This window comes from Meriones unguiculatus, chromosome 7 (assembly GCF_030254825.1).
Source record: "Meriones unguiculatus strain TT.TT164.6M chromosome 7, Bangor_MerUng_6.1, whole genome shotgun sequence".
NCBI lineage: Eukaryota > Metazoa > Chordata > Mammalia > Rodentia > Muridae > Meriones > Meriones unguiculatus.
This window is the reverse complement of record NC_083355.1, coordinates 64,405,912-64,424,435: the sequence shown is the minus strand read 5'-3', so window position 1 is coordinate 64,424,435 and position 18,524 is coordinate 64,405,912. Positions and strand designations below refer to the sequence as shown.

Sequence of the window (18,524 nt, the reverse complement as noted above, 5' to 3'; positions counted from 1 at the left end):
TGTCTTTTAAAATGAAAGAGAGACTAACTGAATGCATAGTCACATCCTGATACATTCAGCTGGCTCAAGAATTCTGGGTGTAAGGACCACACATGGACATAACCTAGAATTTTTAATTATATTTATTGTCTATCTTGACATCTTCAATTCACTAGATGTCTTCAACTATACTCTCTAATGCAGATTTGTTTAATAATGTAATATTTGAAATCATGAGTTCTTAAAATCACAGTAATCATCCTAAAACTGTGGCTATTACTCTATAAAATAACAAAAAAGATTCAGGTCTTGTTCTTTGGACAAATGCTAATCTATCTTTAATGTTTCAGCTATTGTTAAGTCATGAATATTAACTTGTGAGAATGTTTCAGGCAACATCATTTCACATAAACACTGGTATATACTACTGAGCCTGGGTGCACAGCAAGCTATACCACCTAGGTTTTTGTAAAGGAACTTTTACTAGCTTGATTTAATTGTCATCTCAGAGGTTTACTACCTCCATGTGTTAACCTAGGCCTGGTCCTGGAAGCTTCTAGCCTCCATCCAATCTAACATAGGCCTAGAATGTTTTCAGTCTCTGAGACTTACTGCTGAATGAGCTCACCCTTTCTAGTTTTTTCTGAGCTCTGGCTGACTGGCTCGCTCAACTGATCTGCTTCAAACCCCTCTCCAAGCTGATTGATTCAATATGGCTTTTCTCAATTTCTCACTGAATGGTTGTGCTTGGCCTCAAACTTACTCTAGTAATCTAAACTAATCTTCTAATCTTTTGGCTCCTGATCATTCTGTCTTCACCTGTGCTTAGTTTGTTCTCTCTCCAACCTCTCTCTCTGTAAAACTCTCTTAGAAAAACTGCCTCTGAATTGCATGAAATGAACTGTCATGAACTCATCTTCACCCCACTGCCTCTCAACTCACTGACTCTCAACTGACTGAACAGAAATGACTGGAACTCAGAGATCTGCATACCTCTCTCTCCTGAGTGATGGAACTAAAGGCATGTACAAAGATGACTGAATATAAGCTTTTCTTTACTTGAAACTTGCTCTATTCCAGGCTGTCCTTGAACTCAGAGACCTGATTGCCTGTCTCTTGGGATTAAAGGCATGTGTGTGTTTCATGTTGCTGGATTAAAATCTGATGTTTCTACAACTACAGAGTCACATAACAATGCATTTTACAGAACATAACTCCATCACTATGCTGCATACCACTGTAGCTAGGTAAATATACTTTGAACATATTTTTAAATACATACTTGCCTTCATGTTTCCTCCCTTTACTAATTAAACATTATGACATCCAAATCAAACTTATTTAAAGTTAAATCCTCCAAAAAGAGCTCCTTCTATATTTGCATAAAATTGTGTATGGAAAAGCTGTGACAAGGGACCACTGAGACGGTTTACTGGTTAAAGGCACATGACACCAAGCCTTATGACCTGAATTCAATCCCTTGATCCTCAAAATCCACCTGGTAGAAGGATAGAATTGATTTCTGCAAGGTGACCTCCACAAGTGGTAACCTCCACAAGTGCAAGATGTGGCCTGTGTGTATCCACACAGACATGCATACTTATATACATACATATATACGTTCATAAATGTAAATTGTGTGTGAGACCATCTGGCCACACATAACTGAGTGATGAATAAAGACAGCTTAAATTTGAGGAAAACAGTTTAACAAAGCAATGTCAAGATATTATTTCTCTAGTTCTTCATTTTTACATTGACCTGCAACTTAAAACCAGTTTGTGTTAACAAAAACTGGGTGGGTAAAAAATTATGAACTGGAAAGTAAACCAATCAGCTGAAATAAGGTAATCAAAGACATAGTTTTTACTTCTCAACAATTAGAGAAATAAAAGTGAAGGGATGCTCTGAGAATCAAAAGCTTAGAGAGCAGGAGGTATACTGGAACAAAGTACAATGACCTCTCTGTGTGTGAGAGACTCTAAATTAGGATGGAAACAAAATCAAATAAGACCTGTATTTCAAAACAATAGAAATGTAAAGAAATATAGAAACAGAACATGAAACAAGATAAAAGAGACTAAACACACAAAACTCAAAGGGCTTTGAGTGTTGTGCATTCAGACTGAATGCAAAACTGCTATTTTAAAAAGATCCATACAATATAAAGTGGTGAGAGTAAGATAAAAGGAAAGTGGGTGCTGGAGATAGGCTCAGTGGTTAAGAGCACTGTCTACTCTTCCAAAGGTCCTGGGTTCAATTTCCAGGACCCACATAGTAGCTCACAACTGTCTTTAACTCCAGTTCCAAGGGATCAGATACCTTCACTCTAATGTACATAAAATAAAATTAAAAATATAAAATTATTTTAAAAAAGATAAAAGGAAAGGAAAAGGGAAATATAGGAAGGACAGTGATAAAGAAGCAGTGATGGAATTATAGTATCAATCGAAGGGCATTTAGTGCTGAGGAATTACATAAGGCAAACAAGATCACATACCTTGGCATCACATCAGAAGTCATAAATGCAAATATGGCCAGAGTTGTTCTGAAGTACGTGCTGCAGGTTTTGTACATTTTCAGTAAGTCAGCAAGTTCCTGTGCACGACCTCCATTTTGACAAATCAAGTAAACAAAATATAAGCCATGACAATGCTGTAAAAAAATGCCTAATGAGACCAATCTAATGGCAATTTCCTGGTGCAAATCACATTATGCACCCCACAAACAAAACATTGCATCTCAAAATCTTCTAGCCATTTATGTTAGAAAGAAATAAAACTATCATTAGTAACAATTTAGAGATAACAAAATGAAAGTATGACTTACAAAAGAATATGATATCAATGAGGCACTGAAAGAAAAAGCCACAAACACTTTAAATAGTAACCATAAGGTATCAAAATCAGTTAACTTAATACCTGTGAAAAGAAGCAACAGTTCTTAGAACCTTCCTGTGGCCGTGCTAGCATTTTTCTGTGGCCGCCTCCGGGACTATATTTCAGAGCTTCAGTCTGAGTCCAGCCCAGGAGGAAGAAAACAAAGACAAAACACCAAAATATTAATTATCTTGTCTTCCTCTGTATCTACCTTGAAACCAGCAAAAATTTACTACAGTAAACCTTAGCCATGAGGGAAATCGTGCACATCCAGGCCATACAGTGTGGCAACCAGATCGGTTCTGTTAGTTGTTCAGCATTGATCATGGCAGAGGCCCCAGCATTACCTACCACAGAGACAGCAACCTGCAGCTGGACTGGATCTCTGTGTACTACAATGAAGCCACAGGTGGCAAGTATGTCCCTCGAGCTTTCTTGGTGGACCTAGAACGTGGGACCATGGACTCTGTTTGGTCAGGTCCTTTTGGAAACTTTGATTTTGGTCAGTCTGGAGCAGGCAACAACTGGGCCAAGGGCCACTACACCAAAGGCACTGAGCTGGTCGACTCTGTCCTGGACGTGGTGTCGAAAGAGGCAGAGAACTGAGACTGCCTGCAAGGCTTCCAGCTGACCCACTACCTGGGTGGAGGCACAGGCTCCTGCACGGGCACGCTGCTCAGCAGAAAGACCCGAGAAGAGTATCCTGACAGCATCATGAACTGCTTCAGCGTGGTGCCCTCACCCAGTGTCTGACATCGTGTTTGAGCCTTACAGTGCCACCCTGTCTGTCCACCAGCTGGTGGTGAACACAGACCAGACCTACTGCATCAACGAGGCCCTCTACCACGTCTGCTTCCTCACCCTCAAGCTCACCACACCGACCTACAGGGACCTGAACCACCTTGAGTAAGCCAGCATGAGCAGCATCACCACCTGCCCCGCTTCCCAGGCCAGCTCAACGCTGACCTCCACAAGCTGGCCATCGACCTGGTGCCCTTCCCGAGTATCCACTTCTTAACGCCTGGCTTTGCCGCTCTCACCAGCAAAGGAAGCCAGCAGTACTGGGCCCTCACCGTGACTGAACTCACCCAGCAGGTCTTCAATACGAAGAACATGGTGGCCTCCTGTGACCTGCGCCGAGGCCGGTTCCTCACCGTGGCAGCTGTCTTCCGTGGAAAGTTGTCCATGAAGGAGGTGGAAGAACAGTTTCTCAGTGTGCAGAACAAGAAGAGCAGTTACTTCGTGGAGTGGGTCCCCAACAACGGCTGTCTGTGACACCCCTTCGCGCGGTCTCAAGATGGCAGTCACCTTCACCGGAAACTGCAGTGCCATCAAGGAGCTGTTCAAGAGCATCTCGGAACAGTTGCTGGCCATGTTCCACCGGAAAGACTTCCTTCAGTCCTACACGGGGGAGGGCACATGGACGAGATGGAGTTCACCAAAGCCAGGAGCTACATGAATTACCTCATGCCTGAGTATCAGCAGTACCAGGATGCCACTGCGGAGGAGGAAGAAGATTTTGGTTGAGGAAGCAGAAGGAGAGGCCTAAGGCAGAGCGTCCAGAGTCACCTCAGGCTGCTCAGTTCTCTCTGCTTCCTCCCCCTGCTCGTTTTCCTCCTTCAGAGTTTCTTCTGTCCTGTTTTTTTCTTTTTTTATAGCGGGCTTAATGGTGGCTGGCTAATAGTAGGTGATCAATAATTATTTGTTTGTAGAGTGTCTCTTTTCTCCACTGACAAACTTAGATTTCTGCTGTTCTGTGCTTTGCCCTCTTATTTCTTCCTGGTACAAGTTCTTCATTAACTGTGCAGTTAACACTCTCCCACCATCTTCTCTAAGATCCTGAAATCTTTTCCAGACCCTATATAGAACCAGCCCAGCAATAAGAACCCAGACAGTAGTTGCCATCGTATAAAGCTAAGTAATGGATGGGGAAAGAAGAGTAGAGGGTTAATAAGTAGAGGTCACTAGGAAGAGAGGCATGGGGTTTCCAGTCAAGGCGATTTAGAGGAGAATCCACTGAGGCTTTCAGTCAATAGGTTCTTGTTTTGTTTTTTTTTTTTTTCCCTGCTTCATCTCTCAACCTCATGATAGGAGTTGACAGTACTATCTCCATTGATAGCCTCCCAGCTGTCCAGAGCCAAAGCTGCCATTGGGGCTGTCTTGCACCTATTGTTCCTCCCTTCTCCAAGAGATGTAGCAAAGTGGGTGGTGGTGGGAAGAGCCTTGGTCTCTGAATGTCCAGAAACTGTGCAGTTCACTTAAACTCTTAACTTGGCAAGGTATGCTGCCACCTTTTGTTTGGGAGACCTCCCAGAGGGGAGGTGACATCTTTGCTACTGCCATTTTCCTCCTGCCCTTGGTTTGGCCATACCTTTCTACCTTTCTAATTTCTGTTGAACTTGCTGCTTTTTTCATATTGAAAAGATGACATTGCCCCAAGAGCCAAAAAATAAATGGGAATTTGGAAAAAAAAAAAACAATAAAGCAACTTATGGATAAAGGTGAGGAAGAAACAAATAAAAGATAAAAGATATACTAACCCCCCCCACACACACACACACAAATATCTGACCAATTACTCTGCAAATATCTAACTACCACTGCCTGGATATAGGTGAATACACTAAATTTGCCCCCAGAAAAGTGCTTTGAATTTGAGGAGAGATAAACAAGAGATTAGGGAATTCAAAGTTGATCTCCAACAGGAAGTGCAATGCCTGCCTAGGAGGCGTCACCTGAGAGCAGGTGGTTCTCTGTGACTTTCACATATTTTATTGTAGCACTCTGCAGTCTTGTCCACCAGGGTCAGAGAAGCCTAGAATGAAGAGCTTCCTGGCTTTTTATCCCCAAACACACTAGAAGATGGAAAAACAGCAGGAACTCCACAAGTCCATAGCAGATCACTGTTCTAGCTCTAGGGCTGTGCCTTCATGTGTACCGCAGGGTCTAAGAATTCTACTTGTGCCTGCTCAGGGGACTTTAGGAAAAGGCATGCTATCATCTTCCATGGAGAAATACCTATAGCAATCTTCATTTTAATTGATTCACTCCACAAATTCAAAAAAAGAATAATGAGCAGCTCAGGCCTTTAATCCTAGGGCTCCAGGAGTCAGAGGTACAAGGATCTCAGTGAGTTCAAGGCCAGCCTGCTGGTCTTCAAAGACAGTCAGGCTACACAGAGAAACCCTGCCTCAAAAACAATCAGACTCTTCAATGAAAAACACTGTATCAAACCCTAATAATTCAAAAATTGGGGGTAAGAATGCCTGCTCTTTATAAGAATAGTGCATTTTCATGGGAAAGATAGACACAATGTGAAAATAAATAGGTCATAATGCTGACTATATGTGAGGAACCTATGAAAGGTGGCAATGGAGGTCAGGAAACTTCACTGAGACAGTATTCCCAAGAATAAATGTGTGGGGCTAGCAACACAGCTCAGCAGGTAAAGGCATTGTCCACCAAATTTGGTGACCTGAATTCAACCTGAGTTTGAACTCTGACACCTATATGATGTAAGGAAAGAACCAGTTCCCAAGAGTTGATCTCTGCATGTGTATACACCTACACACAGAGGCACACAAGATAAACATAAAAACAACAAATGTTTTTAAGAATGAGTGTGTCAGTGGTAAATAGTGGCTCTTTCATCTTGGGGTTAACCAATGGCTGTCTAGTTAGACTAAGGCTCACTCAACATACCTACTACCATAGACCTAACCAATTACCCACAGCTGGAGAGGTCATAGATCAAGAGGAGAGTGTACGTCTGCCAGTTTCCTACACTAATACAATTTCTGTTTCCTTTTACCCACACAAGTGTACCTCTGACCACCCTCACCCCTGCCAAAGTACCTTGTTTTTGCTACATGTGGAGATGATTACAAAGACCCACAAGTGTTCAAAATACAAATAAGTGATCTTGGGATGCACAACTCCAACTGTTACTGACAATTCAAACCCTACACCTAAAGGTCAGGGAATATCACAAAACAGAGGGAAAAAAGATTCTAAGAGCCTGATACTCAGGATGCCTCTGGAGAGGGGGTTCACTCTGGACCAAACATGGAATATTGAAGGAGCTACCAAAAAATTTAAAATGAACATATAGACAGTGGGCAGAAGGACGATTAGTAAATTTATGAAAGCCAGCAGCAACGTAAAGTCCATAAGGGTCACCAAGGCATCTGGGCTGATATCTCCTGGCATGTCATTGATAGAAAAACAATAGAGTATAGGGTGACAGTCTGATGAAGGCAGCTAGCCAGAGACCAAATGCAATGGCCTCCTAGGCAGAAGCCACAGAGGACCAGATCTCAGTTCAATAGGAATTTTGGTTACTGTCAGGAGAAAGGGGAGGGGAGGGGCATGTGTTTTGAGGCAAACATCCTGCTGACAGCCCAGGTAATTCACAAAGAGTGATATGGTGCCTATTTCAAGGCAATCCTCAGCACACAGAGCTCATGCTCTCCCTGTGTGGAGTCAGATCATATTGTCAGTCACTGCTAAAGACATTATCAGTTTGCCCTTTGTTGTTCATCTGTGTGACTCTCCTGTCCACAGTGTAATCTGTGGACCTTACTGCCAACCGGTCATTAAGGATTTCTTAAGATCCTGAAACCTTTATTTCCTTCTCTGCAAAAGGCAAACAGTAATACAGTGTAGCTCACATGCAATAAAGACTCAGAACAAGGCCTTCTGTGATGGTGAGGACAGAGAATATTTACAGGGCATTTCTTACAGGCTGACAGTGTTCTGTTCCAGCACTCAGCCAGTCAACTCTCACACACCTGGGTAGATCTGTGATTCTCCCCATCATGCACAGGCCCAGAGAAGTTATGGAAGGTGCCTAGATTTACTCAGGTTGAAAAACAGAGCCTGGGACTCACTGGGTATCCCAGAGTTCCTGCTGCCTCTGTAACTTCACATTCCTTTGTAAAGGATGCACAAATGGGATTTCTCCTTAAAAGGAATGGCCTGAACTGTTTCTCCTCTTTTCTGGGTAAAGATGTATTTCACAATACTTTTTTTCTTGTTTAAAGTCTGTAATGCATTTTATTATAAAATACTGAGTGGGTGAGAAATACAAGAATTGTGAACATATAAGCCTGATTGGATATGGTAAGCAAGTGTAGTTACTAGAGCAGAAGGGGAATTTCTGATCCCAGACTACTAAATCAAACCTAATCATAATAGAGTTTAGTCTATTCCTGTTGGAATTAGAGCTCTTCATCTTTTAGATGCCTTGCATACACATTAAAATGCATGGCCATTCATATTAGAAGACAGTTGTTACTTTTATTATTGTTTTTGAAAATATTCACTAAGTAATATAACTGGTTCTCATAAGCTGGAGGTAGAGAGAGGTGGGGGAGGAGAGAGAGGAAGTCTCATGGTAGAATACCAGGCTTCTCCAAAAATGTAAGGAGGGTTTCCTCCTCCCCCTCCTCCTCCTTTCCTCTCTCTCTCCTTTCCCTCCTCCTTCTCCCTCCTCCTCCCCCTCCTCATTCTTTTTCTTTCAGGAGCAAGTGTTCTGAGCACATGGAAAATGTCATTCCTTAAATAGTGTATAGAGGGTTGGATAGTTAAAATGACCTTCTGAAGAGTTTAAGTTAGCCTGGGTATAGTTTGCCTGGGTATAACTCCATTTCTGAATTAAAGAGCCATCTTGACTGGGAGCTGAATTTAGGTACCAGGAAATATCACAAAATGTGCACCTGGCAGAAAACAAAATTAGCTCTCCTAGCAACAGCCTCCAGGAAATATCACAGAATAAATACTTCATAGAAAATAGAGACAATCTCCCTGGCAATAGTCAATGAGAATTGGTTGGGAATCGGGTGGGAAAATTCTCCCCAATGTTTCAGATATAATTTAGAAGAATAGTCATTGTGCCTCAGAGAAGCATATGCCTTAGGCAATTGTACATCAGAGAAGGTCATTTCACTCCCCCCAACTTTTACCAAATCCTGTAAAGTCAAGATATGCCTCGCCCCCATGCTGTCATGGAAACCCCCTGCTCACAGACTTTTCCTTTAAAAACCCTGATCACTCAAAGATCGGGTCCCACTTCTCTACTGCTGCATCAGTGAGACCGAGTTTGATTACTCTAGTAATAAAGCTCTCTTATACTTTCACAAATGAGTCAATTATTATTATTATTATTATTATTATTATTATTATTATTATTATTTATGACAAGGTAGGCCTCAAATGGAGGAATCAAAGCTTCATTATTCAAAAAGAAAAACAAACAGAAAAATTGGATTTCAAAATTCAGACAAACAATTTTCTGGGTGATCTTGTATTAATATTTTATTTAACTATCATAAGAAAGACTTAAAAGCTACTATTATCCTCCAATCCTGATAATACTTTTTAAAGATTTATTCTTTACTTTATGTATATGAGTATTCTGACTGCAGGTCTGTATGTACACCACATGTGTGCCTGGTGTCTGCAGATGCCTGAAGAAGGCACAGATCCCCTTGAACTGGAATTACAGTTTTTAGCTGCTGTGTGTGCACTGGAAACTGAACACAGGTCGTCTGTAAGAGCAGTAACTATTCGTAAGTAAAGGGTCATCTCTCCAGGCTTTAGAAATACTCTAAAAAAATGCTTAAGGACTGAAAATATAGGTCAGTTGGCAAAGTGTTTACCTAGCATGTGAAAAGAACTGGGTTCAGTACCTAGCACTACATAAACCCACTGCAATCACAAACACATACATTCAAACAAACATGCACACACATAGAGGCAAACACACCATCATTTCAGAGGTAGAGGCAACTGGATCAGAAATTCATAGTTATGCTACGCAACACAGTGGACAGAGGCCATCTCAAACTACTTGAGACATTCTCTTTAGAAAACAGTTCTGGGGGCAGAGAGATGGACAGGAGTTGAGAGCACTTGCTGCCCCTACAGAGGATCTAGATTCAGTTCCCAGATCCACAAGCAGGATGGCTCACAATCGCCTGTGAGTTCAACTCTTTTGTGTCTGATGCTGCTAACCTCTGTGCTTACCTGTACTCAGGTGCAAATACTCTGGTGCATCATACAAACACATGCATATAATGAGTAATAAATCCCTTTATTTAAATTCTCTATAGAACCTACTATCCAATCTGGATCCAGCCAATACTCAGGCTTCTGATTGCTGAACTGCTGATCACTCTTCCCAACATTTAATGAAATTGCATATCTGAAACCCGATGCTCCCATGAGACATAGGAACTGAGCAGCTTTGAACTGCAAAAATCATCTGCTAAAAGTAACTTTCTTATTCCCTGCTGTGGCTGGATTTTACTGAATGAGGAGTACAGTCATGCCTTAAGTTTATATTCAGGTTGTAAAGAAAATGGAAATGTAGCCAATATGTTAAACATTCTATGTAAAGATGTAGGTCAAGCTTATGGACACATCTGGAGGTGCAAGAATCTTCATCTCCACACAGGCTTCCCTGTGCTGTGGGCTCACAATCGCTGCTTTTAAAATGCATTGAGTCACAGAGAAAACTAAAGGCTTCATGAACTTACCATTGTTCTTTGGGAACACAGATTAAGAAAGCTTTTCACTTAAAGTGTTTTCCCATTATGTACATTTTCTCCAAACTGCATTTTACGTTTAGGGACCAATTATTTAATAAAGAAAAAGACATCAGCTTTCAAAAATCAAAGATTAGCAAAGCATCAATGTCTGTAAGGTGAAAATCACAAAAATTGTTAGAAGAAATTCAAATTTTAAATAGAGTCCAGTTTCCTGTTGTGTGGTAGCTACTGCCGCCTGGTGGAGCAAATGTGCTGGTGCAGACAAGCTGCCTTAGAGGGCTTAAAGGACAGGTCACTCTGAAATGTTTTCTAATTTATTTTCAGCATATGTTCTCTTATTTCATTTGTTTAATAACTGAATTTCCTGTTTGATGAATGCTTCATAAGGATCCACTCAAATGTTCACTCAACCTAAGAACTGTGGGAACAATTCTCCAAGTCAGTGAATGACACAACACAGAGAATCAAAATGACACAGCTCCAACAGAACAAAAAGCACAGGATAATCGTCATCTCTTGATGAGGTTTTCTTCACCACCACTGTAAAATTTAGCAGGAAAGAATACTTGGCTAGAAATAAAACTGCATCACTAATTTTGTGAAATCACAAGATTCGAAAATCTTTAGGCTGAAACTTTAATTCCAGAGTCACCTAGCACAAAGAAAAACTTTCCACTGATTATTTAAAATGAGATCATGATTTTCTTCCCAGAGAGCTTTGGGAAGGACAAATGATTAAATACCACATACCTCTCTCCCTGCAGATATATGGTAGTAGGTTATTTCTATTTCTAATGTTCTTGAATCATTATCAACCGATATTTTTTGGAACAGAGCACTGCTCTATAAGGCATTCCACCTCCAGCTTATCAGCATTGTCACACCTTCATATACTGCATAGAAGATGACTGAATGGCAGCATCGCTGGACTAATATTTACCAGTGTTGTGAAGGCTGAATAGTGCTTTATGAGAGTGTAAACTCCAAACAGGGAGGGACTTTCCTCACTAAATAGTGTTTCTTCCCCATGGCTCCAGTCTGCAAGGGATACCCCACAGCAAGACAAAGCCAATGGACAGAACCCCCGTTTAGACATAACAGGCCACATGGTGTTCTGATCTCAGGCCACCATTATCACTAGAAGCAGACAGGTGCTCTTGTCCAGCAGTGAGGAGACAAGCACAGCGTTTCTATTTATTGCTGTCATGGGTATTGTGTTGTACCATGCATGTCTGTGTGCATTTTGGAACATGTGGGCATGCACATGCGTGTGGAGGCTCAAGAGTATCTGTGCTGATCACTCTCCACCTTATAGAACGAGGCATAGTCTCTTGCTGAACCTATAGATTACCGGTCCTCCTGTCTAACTAGCTTGTCCCATGGATTCCATGTCTCTGCCTCCTGTGTGCTGGTGGCCAGCATTTTCTTGTATGACTGAGAAATCATACTAGACTCCACAAATATATGCAATTATTATGTGTCTAAGTTTGGAGACATCAGCTCTTAAGATTTAGGGGGACAGTGTATAAGCAAAATCTGTGACTAAGAATAACAGTTTTTTTAAATATTTAGTATGTTCAGGAGAAATCATTATATTCATCAGGGCAAGGGTATGGATGCATCTCAATAGAAATTTCCATGAGGTAAATGAAGAATACATAGAACAGAGCCATTCCCAAGACAAGCTGCTTAAAAATCATCCTTATAATCAGGATGAGAATTTTCTGGGTATCCTTTATATTCTTTTGGTGCATAAATATATAGCAAATGGCTTGGACTAATGTCAGTATAATACAGTACATTCTATGTGAGCTATGAGCTAAACCATCACATGAAAACATAGATGAAATAATTTCTTAACCCAGAACAGGACAAGGTGAGGCAATTGTTAAGTGAGGCTATTTGTAATTCTGTGGCTTTGAAGATGCAAAAATCCTCAGCTTGATGGCATTCGTTGAGTGATTAGAGGTGAGATGCCCTCATACTAAGCAAGGCTAAACAGACAGTTGGAGACAAAAATAAAGTAAATAGTTTTGGTAGTATAGTTCAATGGTAGTGTGTGCTTAGGATGAATAAGGACCTGGGTTCAAGTCCCAGCATTACTTGCACTCACACCCACCTTTCAGGGTTAAGCATGGTGGCAAAGGCCTTTAATCCCAGCACTGGGGAGGCAGAGGGAGGTAGATCTCTTTGAATTCAAGTCAAACTTACTGTACAGTGAGTTAAAGACCAGACAAGGCTTACATAGTGAGACCCTGTGTCCAAAAGAATTTTTAAAAATTTCACCTTCTGTAATTATTTGGCCCTTGTTTATTCAGTGCCCTAGTCAAAAATGTCTGTATTTCCTCATTGCTGATGTATTTCCTGATTACTGGTGAAGACTTTCTGTTATTGGGAGGTGAGACAACCCAGCAGATAAAGGTGCCCGCCACCAAACCTGACTATCTAAGCTCAATCCCTGGAAATGCACATGGTAGAAGGACTGACTCTCAGCATTGTACTTTGACTTCCACATATAGTGGTGTATAGAAATAAATAAAATTAATTTTTAAAAATGTAATGTCCTTAAAGAGCAGACAATCGAGTTCACAACAAGGCAGCCCCTGAATCCCTTACTCAGAAAACCACATGGAGACTGAGCTGCCTATCAGCTACATCTGAGCAGGGGGTCTAGGTCCTCTCCATTCATCCTCTTTGGTTGGTGCATCAGTCTCTGCAGGACTCCCTTTTCAACCATGCCTTCATTTCTCAGGACAGAAATTATCATAGTTTGCCACTTTCAGGAGGAATCCAGATCTCATTCCTCTTGGTTACTAGGGAAAGACTGTATTTTATTTGTAAATTTTATAGTTTCTAATTTTTCAGAACATGTTTTTGAATTGTTGTGTGTTGTGTGTGTGTAATAGAGAGAGAGCACATTTTTTACAGTGTCAACACATATGAACATAGAATATTCTTTAAATGTCTGGAAGGTATTCTGTTATATGTTATAATATATGAAGTATGTGAGGAAAGCATTTAAACATGGTGTCCAAATTAACTTAGATGTTAAAATGTATTAAGTTGTGTAATAAAATATATTAAGTTTTGCATTAAAAAATGATGGTAAAACTGAATATAATCATAGCACATTGTGGACACTGTTGCTAATTTGGTTAATAGCTTAAAGTCTTCTAAGTATTACAGCTCCCACACTTTTGTTTCTATTTGACATTTTCACATTTCTATAAAACTGGGCATCAGATTCTGTGTTTAACCCTCCAAGCCTGTGAGACTGCATTAAAACAGAGCCGTTCCCTGAGTGGGGCCACTCATCATGCTCTCCACCATCATCTCCTCTCTTGTCAATACTGACTGTGTTCAGTTTAACACAATATTGTTTCCAACATCTCAATTCTTAGTTAGTTTTGGGTAGCTTTGACATGACTGAATGAGTTCTAAGAAAATTACTTGAGCAGTTTGGCTTAGTGGGTGTAATTATCGCAATTTACTACAACAGAGAAGTCTGAGACAGACAGGATTCTTGTTTCTAGGTATGTATTTCTTAGCGGCAGTAGAATCATCCCAAGACACTTGCAATTCATATACCTTTCTGTTATATTACTAGTTATGAATCCTACAGACTACTTAAAATATAATATCCGAATGTACAATTCAAATTTATTATACTCAATTATTTTTTATCTGAGAGAAAATATCTTTCTATAATGACTTAACCATAACTTCTATAGTGATTGTTCTTTTCCCTATACCAGGAAAACCAAAATTCTTAAAAATAATTCATGTTCTTTGATATAGATGCACACAGATAAGTACACACATATATGTCCTATCTTTATAGCTATAATACACATATACACACTTTTTCTTTACATATCAAATGTTATATAATCTATGTTACAAAGAATTTTTAATCTGCTAGAATTATTTGGGAACATATAAGTTCATAACTTTTTCCAGATTCACTATATGCATATATATATCCCAATACTCTATACTATATATATTTATGCTATATATTTTTCATATTAATTATACAATATATATTGTTTTGCTCTAGCATAGTTGATAGATATATTTTCTTTTTTCATTAATTTATTTAATCACTTTACAGCCTGAGCAAAGCCCTCTACCTACTCTCCTCCCAGTCCCATGCGCATGCTCACTCCTTCTGCCTCTGTCCACTTTCTTTTCTCCTCAGAGAAGGGGAAGCACCCCCATTGGTAACAACCCACCTCAAGTCACAGCAGGACTAAGCATATCCTCTCCCACTGAGGCTAGACAAGGCAACCCAGCTAAGGGAAAGGGATGCAGAGTCAGGCAGCAGAGTCAGAGACATCCTCCACATTAAGTTTTAGGGGACCCACATGATGACCAACCTGTATATCAGCTACATAAGTGTAGGGGGCCTAGGTCCTGTAAACAAATGTTTTTTGGTTGGTGCTTCAGTCTCTGTGGGCCCCCGTGGATCCAGGTTTATTGACATTGTAGCTTTTCTTTTGGTGTCCTTGACCCTTCTGGCTCATTCAGTGCTTCCTGACCTTCCTTCATAAGATTTCCTGAGCTACTCCTATTGTTTGGCAATGGGTTGCTGCATCTGTTTCCAATCAGCAGCTGGATGAATCCTCTCAAAGGAGAGTTATGCTAGGCTCCTTTCTGCGAGTATAGTGGAATATCATTAATAGTGATAGGGTTTGGCTCTGTTCCATGGCGTAGGTCTTAAGTTGGGCCAGTCACCCTGATATCTAAACTACACAAAGACTGAACACTGAAAGATAATTTCAGACCAATTTCCCTTATGAACGTTGATGCAGGATACAAGAAGGTATTTCAATGTTCTTGTAGCTGTTGAGGCTTGTTTTGTGACTGACCACAGTCAATTTTAGAGAAGCTTCTGTGAGGTGTAGAGAAGACGATGTATTCTTTTATGTTCAGATAGACTGTTCTGTAGGTATCTGTTAGATCCATTTGTTTCATAACAACACCCATTTTCATTATTTCTCCTTTAAGTTTTTGTCTTGATGGCCTGCCCATTACTGAGAAAGAGGTATTGAATCTTCCACTATTAATGTGTGGGGTTAAATGTGTGATTTGTTTAGTATAGTTACTTTTACAAATGGGGTGCCCAGCCACATGGGTAATGGCAAAAACTTGTAATTCCATCACTCTGGGAGGTAGGGGCAGGTGGATCTCTGTGAATTTGAGACCAGTCTGGACTACAAAGCAAGTGCAAGACAGCCAAGGCTACACAGAGAAACCCTGTCTCAGAAAAAAAAAATTGGGTCTCCTTCAACTGGGGCATATATATATTCAGAATTGAGACATCACCTTAGTGAATTTTTTTCTTTGATGAGTATGAAGTGTTCTTCCCAATCTCTTTTGATTAATTTTGGTTGAAAGTCTGTTTTATTAGATATTAGAATGGCTACTCCAGATTGTTTCTTGAGTCCATTTCTTGAAAAGTTTTTCCAGTCCTTTACTCTGTGGAAATGTCTATCTTGTTACTGAGGTGTGTTTCTTGTATGTAGCAAGATGATGGATCCTGTTTAGATATCCATTCTGTTAACCTGTGTCTTTTTATTGTGGAATTGAGTCCAATCATGTTGAGAGATATTAAGGACCAATGCTTCCTAATTATTATTTATTTTGATGTTGGTGGTAGTAAAGTGTGTGTGTGTGTGTGTGTGTGTGTGTGTTTGTGTTGCTATTGCTGGTATAGGGTTATTTATTTTCTGTGTTTCCTTGGGTGTAGTTAAACTCCTTCAGTTGTTTTCCTTCTATTACCTTCTGTAGGACTGGGATTGTACATAGATATTGTTTATATTCAGGTTTTTTGTGAAATATCTTGTTTTCTCCATCTGTGGTCATTAAAAGTTTTGCTGGCTATTGTGGTATGCATTGACATCTGTAGTCACTTACAGTCTGCAATACATATATGCCCAGGTCTGTCTCCCTTTTAGAGTCTCTGTTGAGAAGTTGGGTGTGATTCTGATAGATATGCCTTTATATGTTACTTGGCCTCCTTGCTGCTTTTAATATTCTTTCTTTGTTCTGTACATTTATTGTTTTGATTATTATGTAGCTGGAAATTTTTCTTTTCTGTTTCAATCTATTTGCTATTCTGTATGCTTCTTGTATGTTTATAGGCATCTCTTTCTTTGGGTTGGAAAACTTTTCTTCTATGATTTTGTTGAAAATATATCCCTAGGTTAGGACTTTTGTTCCTGTAATGTTTTTTTTTTTTGGAATGTATACAATTTACCCTTTTTCATTCAAATGCTGATTTCTCTGCCCCACTATCTGGTTTCAATCTAGACATGGCATTGTGATGCTCATTCTAAGCATCACCTGTCTCAAGTTTGTGTAAACATGCACCATTTGTTCTCTATATTGTCAATTAAACAACCAACCCCAATGCTAAGCAATGGAGAGGATAGGGTGGGACATACTGGTCCAGAAGGGAGAGAGAGAAAGCAGTAAGGAGGGTGGAGAAACTACAGGAGAGGTCTTGGAAACACATGGAGAGATGAATCCGACCTGAGATATGACTAAAAGCAAGTATAATGGGTGAAATCTGAATGTTAGAAAATTATGCTGGCTTGGAGATTGAGGATGGAGTAATTATTGCCCAGCATTGTGCTCTAGGTTAATTAAATAAATCTTAGTGTCTGTGTTGTGATTTGGGTATAGAGCAGGTTTAGGAATAACTGCTGCTTAACTAAAAGGTAAATCAATAATAAATAATAACAACCCACAACAAATGGCACCCAACTAATCTAAGTATCCACACCCTTTAAGTCATACCTTATCACAATTTGGTGGGGGGAATAAGTTTCCAGTAAGACAACCCAAACAACCCAAACTTAATACCTAAAAACACCCAGGTCAATTATTGTCACTTTAAGGGAGACTCTTAAACAGGCCCAGAAGCAAAAGACTGCCTACTGTGGGCAGACATGAGATTTAACATAACAAAACTGGCTGCCACCACAGTCTAAGGAAAGGAGTCCACAGGCATGGCTTCCTTATACTATGGCTAGCTCAGCTCAGCAGCCATGGCTGGAAAGAAAGAAACTCGAGGCAGACAGACTCTAGACAGAGCTTGGCCTAAAACTGCATCTAAAATAAAAAAAAATACCGTGGCAGAGGATGTTTAAAAACCTTTTGGCAATGATGATGGCTCTTCTCCATACCTTCTCCCATAAAGTTCATGAGAAAATGAGGGAAAAGCCAAGAAATGGAATACTAAGTTACAGACAATTGAAAGGGCACTCTTCCTAATAATTAGGTTATAACAGCCAAAATTCAAAGCTCTCTGGCTGCAATATACTTCTCAGCTCTTTCTAGTAAGAGTCCACCAATTCACTGTAACAACTAATTTCCAAAACATAACCAATTGGGTTTTGCTTGTTACAACCTAAATTAGCACAACTGACCCAAAACTAAAACTTTTCTTGTCTCTGATTTTTTTAAAGGCTTTGAGTTACTATATTGAAAATATTTAAACAAAATATTTAAAACATTTTTAAAAATATTTAAACAAGTTGGTAAAGGCACATACCTTTCATCTCAACACAAAGAAAAAAGAAACAGGCAGATCTCTGAGTTCCAGGTCAGCCTAATTTACATAATAAAAGGCAGGGTGACAACTCCTGCTATTTAGCCACTTGCAGAGATAGTCCAAGACTTAAAAAAATAAAAAAGAAAAAAGAAAAAAAAAAAAAGAAAAAATTTTCCTTAAGGTTACCATGTAAGTTCTTTTTTCTTAATAACAGATGTTACATTAATTTTAGGTTTATGTAAGGAGAGATGATGACACACTGCTGTAAAAAAGACAGCTAATCTCAGAAAGTGAGACTTACACGGGAAAACTGGTGCCAAAGGGCATTTTGGCTTAAGAGTTATATTCTGTTGGTTAATATAAGGACTCAAAATTAGGTTGGAAGATAAACATGCAAACTGCAAGCCTCCCATGTCAAAAAGCTTTTAAATGCTGATTAAATTAAGGTGTCACACTCTTCTGGAAGCTGGCTTATACATTCAAACATGAAACATTTTCATGGAGGACAAATGTTGGTCATACCTGATGCCAAAAGAGACAGGAGGCTTACAGGTG

The 18,524-nt window shown here is 39.8% G+C and overlaps 1 pseudogene; it reads left to right on the top strand.

Moving 5' to 3' along the window:
* Positions 1-3,105: 3,105 nt before the first annotated feature.
* LOC110543312 (tubulin beta chain-like) lies at positions 3,106-4,407 on the top strand (annotated as a pseudogene).
* The last annotated feature ends 14,117 nt before the right edge of the window (positions 4,408-18,524 follow it).